Raw genomic sequence first — 13,984 nt, 5'->3', positions numbered from 1 at the left:
ATTTTTTTTCAAGGAGCACAAATGTTATGAAGTTATGAATCCTTACCTTCCCTTCACCAAACTGCTAAACAATTTTCCCATGCTGTCGGCCTGAATGTAAATGTTAACATTTACACATAAAAAATCACCCGATATGTGCCGTATAATCCTCTCATGGTAGTGACAACACTCTGCATCACAGCTTGTGATTTGAATTTCAGATTCTGTGTTCATGTCACAGTTTTTTAAGCTCCCGGTGTGTCAGGTCTGACAGCCTGGGGGAGAAGGAGGAAGAAGTTGTTGAAATATTAAAAGTTTAAAGAGATTTAAGAAAAAACAAGGACAGTAAAGCTTCAAACCAAGGATTATGTGATGACTGAATGATAGAACTCTTTAAAGAAAGCAGCTGAAAAATCTAAGAATGATGGCTGCCAAATAAAGATATGTGTTTATGTTCAAATGACATAGATCTCCAAAAGCTAAGTAATTATGACTCAAGTCTGTTGGGAGCAGAGGAGGAAATAGTGCGACATCGTTATAGAACCACAAACAGAGGGAGGAGAACGGAGTGGTTGGATAAGCCAACAAAACATTGTTCACCTCCAGTTCAACCCGGTCTCACTCCCAACTCAACAAATACGATGGTTGGTCGGGCAGCGAGCGGGCAGGGAAGTGGATCGACCTTACTTCCTGGGTAGATGGAAGTTTATTTTGTCAAGACACTATGGATGTAATAAATGGAAACTGATGCTAGAGGGGTACATAGAGCGTCACCGTTTGAAGCTTAAGAGCACTGATGTTGATATTTGATTATTTGGGGAGTGAGAATCTGTAGTCCAGTTTCATACAGGGGCGTTTCTGGGATTTGATGGATTTCATGTCACTGCTTAATCCGGATTTCTGAAGGGGGGTCCTGAAGGATCTTGTCCTTTTTTTATGCACTCTGGCACCTAATTTACATTCAATTGTTTACTTTCCAGATTATGAATTGTGATGTTGAAAATATTAGTTCTTGTTAATAATTTGTATTATACTAAGTAGAAACAGAAAACTGCGGTCCAATTACATTTGGAAAAAGAGTTATCAAAGTATTTATGATCACAGTGGTGGAATGGAATGAGCATTTACGTTTTATGCTAGTTATACCTCCACCCCACTACAAATGATTATCATCAAACACATCATTTAAAGCTTAAAGCCTGTGTGTGTGTTGTTTGCTAAATATTGAAATGCCACACTCAATTATCAATCACCTGCACCCAGCATGCACCTGTGAAAACATCCGTAACCAATTAGCTCACTTAGAAATCAGAGCTTGAACACTATGAATAGATTCAGGTGATCTTTGGTTGAGAGTTAGAAGACTGTAAATACAGTGTACTGTATTTTGTTTACGGAACAATACCGTTCTTCATGTCGTTGTCAGGTAAAGTTATTGTGTCTGATGCTGTTATGAGAATAGGATTATTGAGAATAAACACATGTATAATTACAGCATGCTACAAATGAAAATGCTAATGACTCTAAATGATAGTGTTTTATACTCAGCACATCAGTGTGCAGTTGGCATGTGAGAAGAGTTATATATTTCTTGTTTGTATTGTTAAGAGATTGTAGAAAAATATGAAAGCATAAAAGTGGGTTAAGAACCGGACAATACGTTTGAATAATACTAGCACATTTGGAAAATGCAGAAGCTTACTTCTGCGCTCACGTAACAGACAACAGGCTTTGTCACCTCTGAACCCGGAACAATAACAAAAAACAGCTGAGGCTGTGGCACCGCGCATGTCTTCAGGGGGCAAAGCTAGCGGGAAAACAACAATAACCCAGCGCATGACGGGATGTTTCGTAATTAACGGACAATGCATATAGTCAAAAACATGTCAATGTAATTAACACAATGACAAGAAAAACTCACAAGAACCAGTCACATATATTTATATGACAACAAAGCAACAAATTAATCCAGCAACACTGCGGCGCTATAGAGCATGAGCCATTCATATTATTCATAAAAATGACACGATAGACAAATGAACACAGTAGAAACGCTACTGCAGATGTAAAGACGCAAAATCAGTTAACTTACCACAGCTGCTTTTCACTTAAAGACAAAGTCCACTCAGGTCTCTCCAAAAGTTTTCAAAAGCACGTAGTTTGTGCGTGTCCTGTCCTGTAGCTGCCTTGGTTAGCGTAGCGTAGCTCCAAACAGCTCCAAACACCAAGAGCTCAGTGGCAAATGAAACGCATTCTTAGCCATAAAATGTGGAACCTTCTCCGCCGCTGTCAGCCAGAAATACCGTTCGTACAAATCCTTCTCCATGCTGGGTCAGGGCTGCTAGCTGTGGGCTTGACCGACTCTTTGATAAGATGTCCAGCTTTTCTGGAAATGTCCTTCTCCAGAAATCCGTTTAAAAACACAAAAAATGTCATGTCAATGTCATAACTTCTTACATATGTTTCAACTTGAACTCTTGCTAAACACTAAGATCTGCTAGCTACCTTTCTGTTTGACAAAAGTCACGCTGGCCCACTGAACAATCACGGCTCACCTTAATGCAGACGTACTTAGCAGGCTACTTGTGTAGCTCTGGCACGTCAAAGAATACGCCCAACATGTCAAACTAAAGATCTGATTGGTTGAAGACTGTGACAATCAACAATATTGTCCACATGTACTTTAATCTGCAAAGTCTACCTAGAGGACCTCGGGTCTCTCTCCTTACATAGAGACATAGAGGCTGAATCTGATTGGATAAGAGCTCTACTTAAAACAAGCTGCACTGGAAGAAGAGCAACAGAGGAAGACAGGAGCTGTGCAATGAGAAAATAAGATAATAAAACATTATAATACTCGTAGTGTATTTGTGAAAAATTATTAAATTATAAAATAGCTATAACTTTGTGATTCTGTTTAGGCCAGCAGAGAAGGCTTAGCTGGCCTTGATGGCCCACCACAGGCATACTGTGACCTTGCAACCCACAGCTGTCTTTGAAGACAGATAACAGGGAAAATTGTTTCAAGGGAGGACTTGTGCAAACTTTCATCCAACCCTGTAAGCTCATCAAAAGGAGCATGACTGTAAATACAAAATAATCAAAATGGAAATGCAAATTACTTAAAACCCTAATAAAACGTATGGTACTATTAGGTATAATGGTCATAGCCACCGTCTTATGGGCCTCCTTGGGACAAAGGACTACGTGGAAATATGCCTCCAAAACTACCGTGTATTAACGAGCACAGATAATAACATGGAAAATAGTTAACGTTGACATACCCACTACCGGGTGCTTACAAAGCACTAACACATCAGCTACATGCCATATTAACAGAACACTGTGGGAAGAAAACTTCCACATGGTGTTTTTGCAACAGCCCAACAATTCTGAGTGAAAACCTGACTAAACCAAATTGCACCAGCTCTGACTGGAAAGGCCATACGCCTCAGTGTGAGATCTTAAAAAAAAACCTCCACATCTACATGCATCTAATTGGCAAGTGACTCCTCTACACGTACAAAATCATGCGTGACTCACACATTTGGCTATGATCAAGGACAATTAGACCTGATGCTAAAATGCACAGACTCTGACCATGCAAATCAAAATCTGACCTGCTCTGATATCCATGTAGAAGGATACACAGTGACAGGATTAGCCTCAGCCCAGAGACCACACAGAACAACTTTTAGTAACTGTACTTGCATCCACAGTAGCCAGTTAGATACCTGGGAATGCCGGAAATTAAACTGGTATCCCGGACAAGAAGAGAATAAGCCATGGCCACAAAAGACAACAAATCAATCTTTTGGCATCAGACCCAGCTTCCAGACTGGGACACAAATCTAGCCTATGTTTGAAAGATAGCAAGGGTGAAGGGTCAGATATGTGGCCAAAATGGGGAATTAATGGGACACAGAAAGGGAGACATGGAGAGACACCTCCCAATGAAACCGAGCCTCTGATCCAAAAACAAAACTCCACCCACTTGGACTAAGGGGGGAGGACCTTTTTTAATGCATATAATCAATGTGCAACTGAGACAAAAATAATCAAATGCCCTGAGTCAAGGGGATAAGATGGAAAACATTAAAAAGAAGAACAATGCTCACCTTGTACAAGAGGAATTGACTCATCTTCAGGACCATATACCAATGGTAGGACAGTCCTTGTCTATAATAGTTATGATTTTTTTGAATGACAACATATTAAACCATAACTTATGTGTTGTGGAAAACATATTATGATTGTTTCAATCTTTAAAATATACCTGAGAAAACTTATAATAATAATAATAATCTGCAGGTGTTTATTATACAGAGAAACCGGCCTTCCAGGATGAATAGCAATCACTCTATTGTTTATTGTTTAATACCAAATTTAGTACTTGTCCCAACTAATTTTATGAATTTTATGTGCATAGTACTTGTAATTTTCTAATAACTGCTTGAATCAGACGGTGTAGCTGTCTCATTATAGCTGTGACCTTGCAAACCTAAGCTGTATCTAAAAAAAAGATAACGGTGGAGTTTGTTTTCAAGGGAAGAAAAAGGGAGGACTGTTACATACCTTCACAAAGCCCTGTAGGCTCACAGGAGCATTTCTGCTGCTGTTGATGATAATAATAATATACTTTGGATATATCACCAAAAAAGGTGATTCATTAAAAACCAAAGAAAATAATATGTAAACTAGGTTTACAATGAATAAAGTTGTTAACAGCTTGTGTTATAGTCCATACGTTGGGACAACATATAATAATTGTTTTACTTCCGTCTATCTATGCAGCGTGATAGTCAAATAAAACTCGAGCCTCCAGAAGAGGACTACGAAGAGTGTCATGTTTGCAAACAATGGACACCATCCCACGAACGGATGACAGCTCTGTATGGAGGCCTCCAGATAGAAATGTGCCTACTGTGTTTTGTATCAGACCAAGTGGGTAATGAAGAAAGCGGGATAAAAAGAATAGATAATGTTGACCTGTGGCCAGCAAAGTTAAATGGAAACTATATGAGAAGAGTGGTGATAGAAAAGGAAGAATATAATGTGGAAATCATTATCTCTCCCAAAAGGAAGGAGCTGGTGCCACCCCCACAGGAGGACAAAAAGCTAAGAAAAAGAAGAAAAATACGAAACAGTCTAGACCTGTTATTGCAGGCGGCATGCACCTTATCAGCACTAGATCAAAGAAGGCCCGCACTAAAACCAAGACGGGAGGTGATGTATCAAAACCAGAGCCCTTTAAAGGAACACTAGAATTCCCTGCAGAATGCACTGAGTTCTCAGACAAGCTCAATTTAAATACATCTGACTATGAATTCTCGAACGAAGCAGAATTCTTCCAATTAGTGAATAACTTAGACATAGAAGCAACAGAGTCTAATTCATATCCCTGGAATCCCTCCAATTCTGAGAAACCAGCAAACACGCCCAGCACCTGAACCAGTACCTGAACCAGAGCCTGAGCCCATGGAGCAGGCCCCAGAGAGACCGACTCCAGCTGAGGCAACACCCGTCACGCCGGGACAGTGTAATGGAGTGAGACCTCTGCTCGCAGGAGGCCGCGGACCTCTCGCTCTTTCGTTGTTGTTTGAGCAACGAAGTCACGCTAAGAAAAATCAGCTGGATCCGGCTTACAATGAAAAAGTATTTATAATTCACAAATGCTAAAAAGGCAATTACAAACTGAATTACACTGTCGACAGTAAGGAATCGCGAAACCGAGTTCAAAGACTCTCCCCCCCTACCGGCCTACAAACGCCAGTTTACAGTAAAGAGGATCGCCAAGAACTGAACAACATCTCTCCGAACAATGTTTTTATACCCAAAAGTCAGTAGTTTACTTTCAAAAGTCCATTATCAGCTTTGTGATTGGCTGGAATCTGATTGTCTCCTCCTGTCCTCGGACAATGCTCTCCATTGGTCTAAGTGATCCGCATAATGTCTGAATAGTGTCCTCTGGTCCGACCTGTCCTCCTCCTCATAAAACTGCGTTTACCCGACCCCCATGTTTTCTTAGGGCTGTCTTCATCTACATCTCTGTTTGATCAATACGTCTCCTTCCCCCACTGTTAACACCCCACATTCCTGAAGTCAGCTCACCAAACTCATCACATTATCATACAGTTGTTTTCGGATCTGAAAAGCCTGTCTCAAAGGTCTCTCTCTTTCCCTCAAAACATTCAGTAACTGTATTTTATAGTTTGATACATAGAATGATTATACTTTTATGATTTAACACTTTTCCAAACAAACATGTTATAACATTATATCCACCACTAGGAGTGATTATTAAACACATTAACATTGCTTTTTAACTTTAAATTCTCCACAACGGCATCAGCAGGTTGAGGACACAGAGCCAGCTTCCGCAGGACTGTTGCCCGACCCCGTACCAGCATGCCACAGGATGCCACACAGAGAGCCCAGTCGTCAGTTCTTCGGTGAGCGCGGAGGTCGCATATATGGGAACTGCCTGTCTAACCTCGTTTTCTGGCCTAAAGTGAGATTCATGCGACCTGGGAGAGAAACCAGAACGTGTGTGCAGCGGAGCTGGAGTATGGAAACATACAACGAGATGAGAAGGTGTTCCGCCTTGAGCCGAGAAAACGTGTTCGATGGATTCCTGCGACCTCTGCCGCCATCGAGAACGAGAAAGCTGCGTCTGAGGCTTCGGATGTGGGATCACCGCTGTGGACTGAGCTGGTGTGAAATGTTTGTGTTCGGCAGAGAAGGACGACGTCTGGAAACCATGTTCCTGGTTCAAACCCAAAGGCCTCACACGCCGCAGACAGTTTGGTAGATATACTCAAAGAGACTATTGAAAAATGTGACTCTGTAAGCTCTAATACTTTGATACTTTCATGAGGAGGATGTTAAGAGATTGTAGAAAAATATGAAAGCATAAAAGTATAACCATATAGCTTGTTTGCTTTTTATAACCATTACAACATATAGAACCTGTGAATTTCCCCACTGTGGGACTAATAAAGGATTATCTTATAGCTTGTTTACACTTTTTATAACCATCACAACATATAACCTGTTTTATTTCATGATAGATGTGATTTCACATATAACCTGTTTTATTTCATGATAGAAGTGATTTCACATATAACCTGTTTTATTTCATGATAGAAGTGATTTCACATATAACCTGTTTTATTTCATGATAGAAGTGATTTAACATATAACCTGTTTTATTTCATGATAGATGTGATTTCACATATAACCTGTTTTATTGCATGATAGATGTGATTTCACATATAACCTGTTTTATTTCATGATAGATGTGATAGAAACATATAGCCTGTTTTATTTCATGATAGATGTGATTTCACATATAACCTGTTTTATTTCATGATAGATGTGATTTAACATATAACCTGTTTTATTGCATGATAGAAGTGATTTAACATATAACCTGTTTTATTTCATGATAGATGTGATTTCACATATAACCTGTTTTATTTCATGATAGATGTGATAGAAACATATAGCCTGTTTTATTTCATGATAGATGTGATTTCACATATAACCTGTTTTATTTCATGATAGAAGTGATTTAACATATAACCTGTTTTATTGCATGATAGAAGTGATTTAACATATAACCTGTTTTATTTCATGATAGATGTGATTTCACATATAACCTGTTTTATTTCATGATAGATGTGATAGAAACATATAGCCTGCTTAGACACTTTATGTAGCATAACCACTTGAGCCTTATATAGTGCTTCCGGTTCTAACAGGACCAAATCAGTTACAACCAGTTACATTCTGTTGCTAACTCTGGTACAAGATGTCTCCTGTATGTGTGACGCATGTGATTAGGGGAGGTACTAGCCTCAGAGTAGCATAAAAGAAGCAGAGAAACTGTGAGATTCCGCTTTTTCCCCCTGTTGTAGAGACCGGGATAGATTCCTTTAATAGAAGATAAATACCCCTGATTCAAAATCAGGATAGTTAGCATGAGTTTTAGCGCCACTGAGACTGTTTCATTGAATTGAAATTGTTATATGTGATTGAGTAATAAAACAACAGCCTTACCATTTGTAAGTGACTGGGATCCAAACTAGAGACTCTGGTTTTTTAGATGAAGTTAACCCTCTTCCCCTGTCCGTTAACATGTGATACAGAAGTGGAGACTGACTCTAACCAGAGGAGTTTAAAGGTGAGTACTCTGGGTGAAGACCTGGCAGTGTTAGTCATAAAGGTTGAGAAGTTCACAATAGGCAATAGCAAAGTACAGACGTTCTACATATTCATACTGGGTGTTAGGGTTACATCCTACTGAGAGCGCCCAGGGCGTAGCCGTACAAGACTCTCAGGAAGACAATAATTCCAAAAATCCTAACGATTTAGCTCCGGGGTGAGATAAAAGGTCGACGCTATTGTTCCGACACCTCCGTGAGGAACCTAACCCACGCAGGTCGGACAGCCGTCGGAGTGACCACCGTGTTAGGCTGAGATGTAAAAATACTGCGTTTTATGAAGTCTTTATATAGTTTTGAATGAAGTGTTTGCTTTTGCAAAAGATGTCAGATATTTTGTGTACATGTGTTTGTCTTTTTTTTGCATATAGAGTTTTGACAAAGACGAAAAAAAAAAAAAAATTGTGTTTCGCAATTTAAAAAAAAGTGTAACTTGGAGGATATTATGCAAACAAACTCTGAATAAAGCATGATTAAATAATATTATTAATAATACAAATAAAACAGGCTTGTGGTTAAAGTATTCATAGCATGCCCTACATGTGTGACGCACTAAACATCTGATAGCGGTGGCCATGTTGGTGGACGGAAGCAGGTATTTGATCCGATTCATCCGAGCGCTGACGTTTACATAAACAACGCTTTTGTAATTATCATGCCAATGATTAGTGAGGAGAAATACAGGCGAGCCTACCTAACCCTTTACATCCACAATGATGAGCAGCAGATGTTTCCATGAAGAGGAATTAGCAAAATGTCAAAAAGTGTCTTTTTTTCCTCTTAGAAAATGCATTGACTCGTCTGAGCATCGAGCCCAAAGGTAGACTTCTTATAAATGACCTCTTCAAACTGTAATCTCAGATTAGGAAACATATAAAAAAGTGCTGACGCTCACTCCCGAGTTCTGATAATGGAAACACTTACACAGTCTTTTTTAAGAAGTTCACTTCTTATGCTTTTAGCTTAATGGCTCCCTGAAAAGGTTCTTCCGATGATCCCGAGAGGTTTAATCGCTGAAGGAAAACCGCTAACATGGATTCGTCATCTTGTCACCTCAGAGAAGATGAAGGTGTGGAGAGTCTGGGGAGAAAGATCCAGACCCAAAGTGTCTGGGTTGCTGGATGTGATGTGTTCATGTGACATTACCAACCACTAAACATCTGACAGCAGAGACAAGTCATCTAACCTGGTGTTTTTTTTATTTTTCCTCCTAAATTTTACACATAAAAACAGAAAAAGCTGCTCTCCAACGAGCATCCAAAACTAATTACAGTTCCTAAATAATTAATTGTGGAGAGTGGCTGTTATTAGAGTTGTTGTAATGACTCACATTAGTCACCGAGGTTTTTCTCCCTTTGCTGGTGGACCAACGTAACGCGTTTCTGTTTGACAGTCAAACTAGAGTAATGTCTCCGTTAGGGAAATCGCTCCGGGCCCAAAGGTCAATAGTGACCGTCTTTAATCACCTGTTGTTCACTGATAAAACATCGTTCATGTCAGACTGCTTCTCCATGTGAAGAAACACAAGACGAAGAAAAACAGAAAGGGTCCATGCAACACTTATAAAATACAAAGTGGATCTGCAGAATCAAACTGTTAACATTTTAGTATTCAGACTGCAGGAGGTGATGACGAAAGCCGCAAAGCTTTTATAAAATGTCACGGTGAAGACTGAATGTGAATTTCTTTATTTTCGGAACCAGCTTTGTCATTTTTTGCTTTATAATAAAGCAATGACATTAAAGAGAAGCTTAACTTTAGCATTTATCAGAATAGTTACATTTAAAAAACCTCGTCTTTCTCACCAGTCATCATTATGAACTTATGCCACAAAGTCTTTTTTATCAGATCGTTCAAATTGCTGAGGTTCATAGTTAATTCTTAAACCAGCAATGTATAAACAATCTCACTACAATGTCCATTTCAGTAGCTGTTCTTGAGCTTTTGATCGTATCACATGGCCTTCATCTGGAGAGTTCATTATTGAAGAGATGCTTAAAATGATTTTTGAATGCTCTTGTGTGTTGCACTGAGCTTTTTAGATTTTCAACAGTATAGGTAACAAATCAAAGTTTAGTGGGAAAAAGTAATTACTGTAGAATACTGTAGTACACAGAAAACGAATATGCACACATGTGTAATGCGTTACATGTACTGTAACAGCCCAGTGTCGTTGCAGGTAGTGAAATAGTGAAATAGTGAAATAGTCACAAAATGCAATCTATTGGTTTCGTGTCCATTTTTTTTCTCGTGTCTCTCAGCATGAAAACAATGCAATGGAAAGTCAGTTAGGATCGATTTACATGGTACACGAATCAAACACGGGACTGTCGACTGTGTCACGAAGGGTTGTGATGAGTTTGTGACGGTTCTCCTAAACCTAACAAAGTGGTTTTGTTGCATAAACCTAACTTTTGTTTTGTATCGTGATGTTGTCCCGAAATAGAAGACATGCTGGCGACCGACGGATTGCATTTCATGAACTGCTGTGACACCATGTTGACTGTAAACAGAAAATTCACCTTTAATTATTTATGTGTAGATAGATAGAAAAACCTGTGGTAGTTCAGTGGAAATCAACAAATTGTACCTCCTCACAGTACTAACAGCATGTCAGAGACATTTACATATATCTATGGTTACACTTGTATTGTCTGACAGATTTTGATAAGTGAACGGATTGTTTCCTGTGATGTGATGGTTAATACGATGAGAGAACGTTTAGAGGTTGTGAGGAACAATTTAACCATCTGACTGAGAATCAACTCATCGGTTTTGATCAACAAACAATGTGTTTGTGGTTATTGTGCAAATTGTAAAGAGTTGTACTTGCTCTTGTGCAATTTGGGCAAATGGAATGAAAATTTAAAAAAAAGAAACAAAATAATAGTTTGAAAAATGATTCAAGAATAGAGCCGAAGCAAAAATAGATTTCATGCAAACAAACAGGGTTGTGGTTAAAGCATTCAAAGCATGCACTACATGTGTGACTTGATGAGAAGTCCTTAAAAGGACTCAGAGAAGGAATTGAACATCTGAAGTTTGAGATTATTTTCTCAATTTCAAATAGTTGATGTCATCAGAAATCGTAAAAGGCTCAGCTGTACATCACTTCTTACATATCATTTGTGGTTGACGTTGTGTAAGAAGCTGAGAGAACATATCTAGAACAGAAAGCCACCACGCACTACATCATTTAAGATCTTCTTTCGCTGGCACAAGAGAACATAGAATCCCAGATTAGGACTTTAAGGACCGAAAGCGCTGATTGCTGAGAAGCTGCATGTTTCGTTTCAAACGCAACATGTGATTTCAGAGGAGGAACTAATTAGTGAAGTCACCTGCTGAAGTGTTGGACTGACTTTTAAAACGCCTCCTGGTTCCTGAAGGTGCCAGACACCAGAGTCCTGCTGGTTTGTCTGTCCTGCTTTTACTTTCTCCTGACGCACCAGGTGGTGGTGAACCTCTGATTAGATGATTAGAGGAGCAAAACCAGCAGGACCAGAGCCACCACACAGCGGGACCCCGACACAGGTTACAGTGGATATTCGTGAAGAAACAGCGCCATCTTCTGGTGGCAACCGCAAAGTTGCATTTTAATTACGGAAGGTATAATAAATAAATACAAAATAAATAAGACAGCAAGTGAAGGCACTTAGTTAAGTTAATTAGCTAATTAGCATGTTTGCAGATAAGCCAAACAGTGTGCACCTACAGCACTGATACGGGAAGCTGTTTATAGGGAATCAATGGCTTCACCAAAATCTAACATACACATCTGCAACATTATTTCTAAATAGACAGAATGTGCCGACATCAAATGCTCCCCCCGGTCTAGCTGAGAGTGGGGCAAAGCCTGAGAGTTATACTGGAGTTTATAATAATACATAATTTACAGATGACGGGGACAAATCTACATTTGGACATTGGCAGGAAAACAGATTTCCGTTTGTCATGCGTCAGTCTGATACGTTGAGAAAAACTGGTTTGTTTTAGACTCCATTGAGGATGAATACATACTGGTAAATGATTAAACTGCTTCTGTCTTTTCCTGTCAGCTGACTTGAAAAATGATTCCCTTTAAAACACCTAAAAATAATTTGTCATATGAGTGAAATAGAGATGCCATGAAAGTCCCAGGGGCAGTGACAATGGCCCTAAAAAAAGTTTGCCGGCTCCTTTTGAATACTTCCTTTCAAGACTCACTCAACAGGTGGTTTTCTATATTTTCCCTGATTATACTTCCTCTCTGGAAAAACATAACGTGAAGTTATACTCACTGTTTTACAAACGTAGGCAATGATATTGACTTTGAATCTTGCTAGCATAACGTTAGCTTTCGGGCTAGTAGCTGTGCCAAAGGGTTCTATGAGCTGAACGAGCCAGAAATATCTTCGTGTCTAAGGTGTGTCCTATCTACTGGAGCAGTGATCAATGTTTCCATCGCATAAGAATCTTATGGGATGAAAATGATTTTTCCAGGTATTAGCAAACTCTCGAGGTTACCACGGATCCTGTATGGATTGTGAAAAAAGCTTTATATTTTGGTTGCAAAACGTATGAAAGTACAAATTAATGTTATTTTTTTTGTCTTTTGGAAGTGACCGTGGTATAAGCAGGATAATGCCCCTCAAGGAGCCCATTATAAGTGATTAATGGACTCCGCGGAGGCGATTGTTCCTCCTCCGTTCTCTTGTTTCTATTGATAATTTAATTCTCTTATTATTCTTTTTATTTGCATTGGAGTAAACGGATACTGCCCATATCTTCCAGAATCACATGTCATATGTCTGTTAGTAGCAGATCGACATTTTAAAACATTAGATTCAGTTTGGAATAATTTAAAAAACGGATTACATTTTCCAATACAAAGGAGGTAAATGAAATTTGTTTGGTGCTCACAGCGCTGAGAAGTCCCCATTACTCTGGAAAAACCACAGACTTTCTATTGAACCTTCGTCTGTTCAGTAATGTAGTCTGGAGGAATGTCATTATCATCAGTGCTGCTGGTGGCTGACACAGATTGTGTTTTCCTTCCCTGCAGGTCATTGGCATCCCAATAAAATTATCTGCAACCCGAGCTGGAACTCAGAGTAATTGCATCCTCCTTCTTGTTCACCGCTCCGCTGCATTGTGCGTCAGTCCATAAAACACAACGCAGAGCAAATGTGCTTCTTAAGGTCTAAAAATGAAGGTGGCCTTGGGTGATATTTGAATTACATCTCAATCTAATGGATATCCATTCATGCCACTGTACTAGCTCAACACTGGAACCATTTATATTAAGAAAACCGAACACAATTACATGCTTTGCCCAGAGATATGCATGATGGATCCTTTTCATGAGCTCCATAGTTTACAGAATCTGAATGGAATCGCTGTTAGTATTTCCACAACGTCCGGAGCATTATTATGATTTATAAACACAAGAGGTCGAACTTTTACACCGTTTCACTGTTGTTTCATGAACTGATCCTTCTATCAATATGAAGAAATGGGGATGCAGTGTAACCTGTCTTTTATGCTTTATTTACAGCAACCAAAAAATGACTCAGTTTATTTTTACATCCAAGCAGAAAAACCCTCCTGTTCTTAAACATCATGTTTCGCTCCATACTTCATTATCCAGTGTTTGCCATAAAGCCATAAAAGAGGATAATGTCGTTGGTGTTGTCTAAACATGTCAACATGCATTACCATCAGTCTGTATGATTCATCCTCCACTATTCACCCCATCAGAGAGGATCCATAGTATTGATCAACTCCTTTCACTGGGGAGG

The sequence above is a fragment of the Cebidichthys violaceus genome, unplaced genomic scaffold (genome assembly GCF_023349555.1).
Source record: "Cebidichthys violaceus isolate CVI_PGR_0920_01 unplaced genomic scaffold, fCebVio1.0.p SCAF_30, whole genome shotgun sequence".
NCBI classification, from domain to species: Eukaryota; Metazoa; Chordata; class Actinopteri; order Perciformes; family Stichaeidae; genus Cebidichthys; species Cebidichthys violaceus.
Note: the sequence above shows the minus strand (reverse complement) of the source record.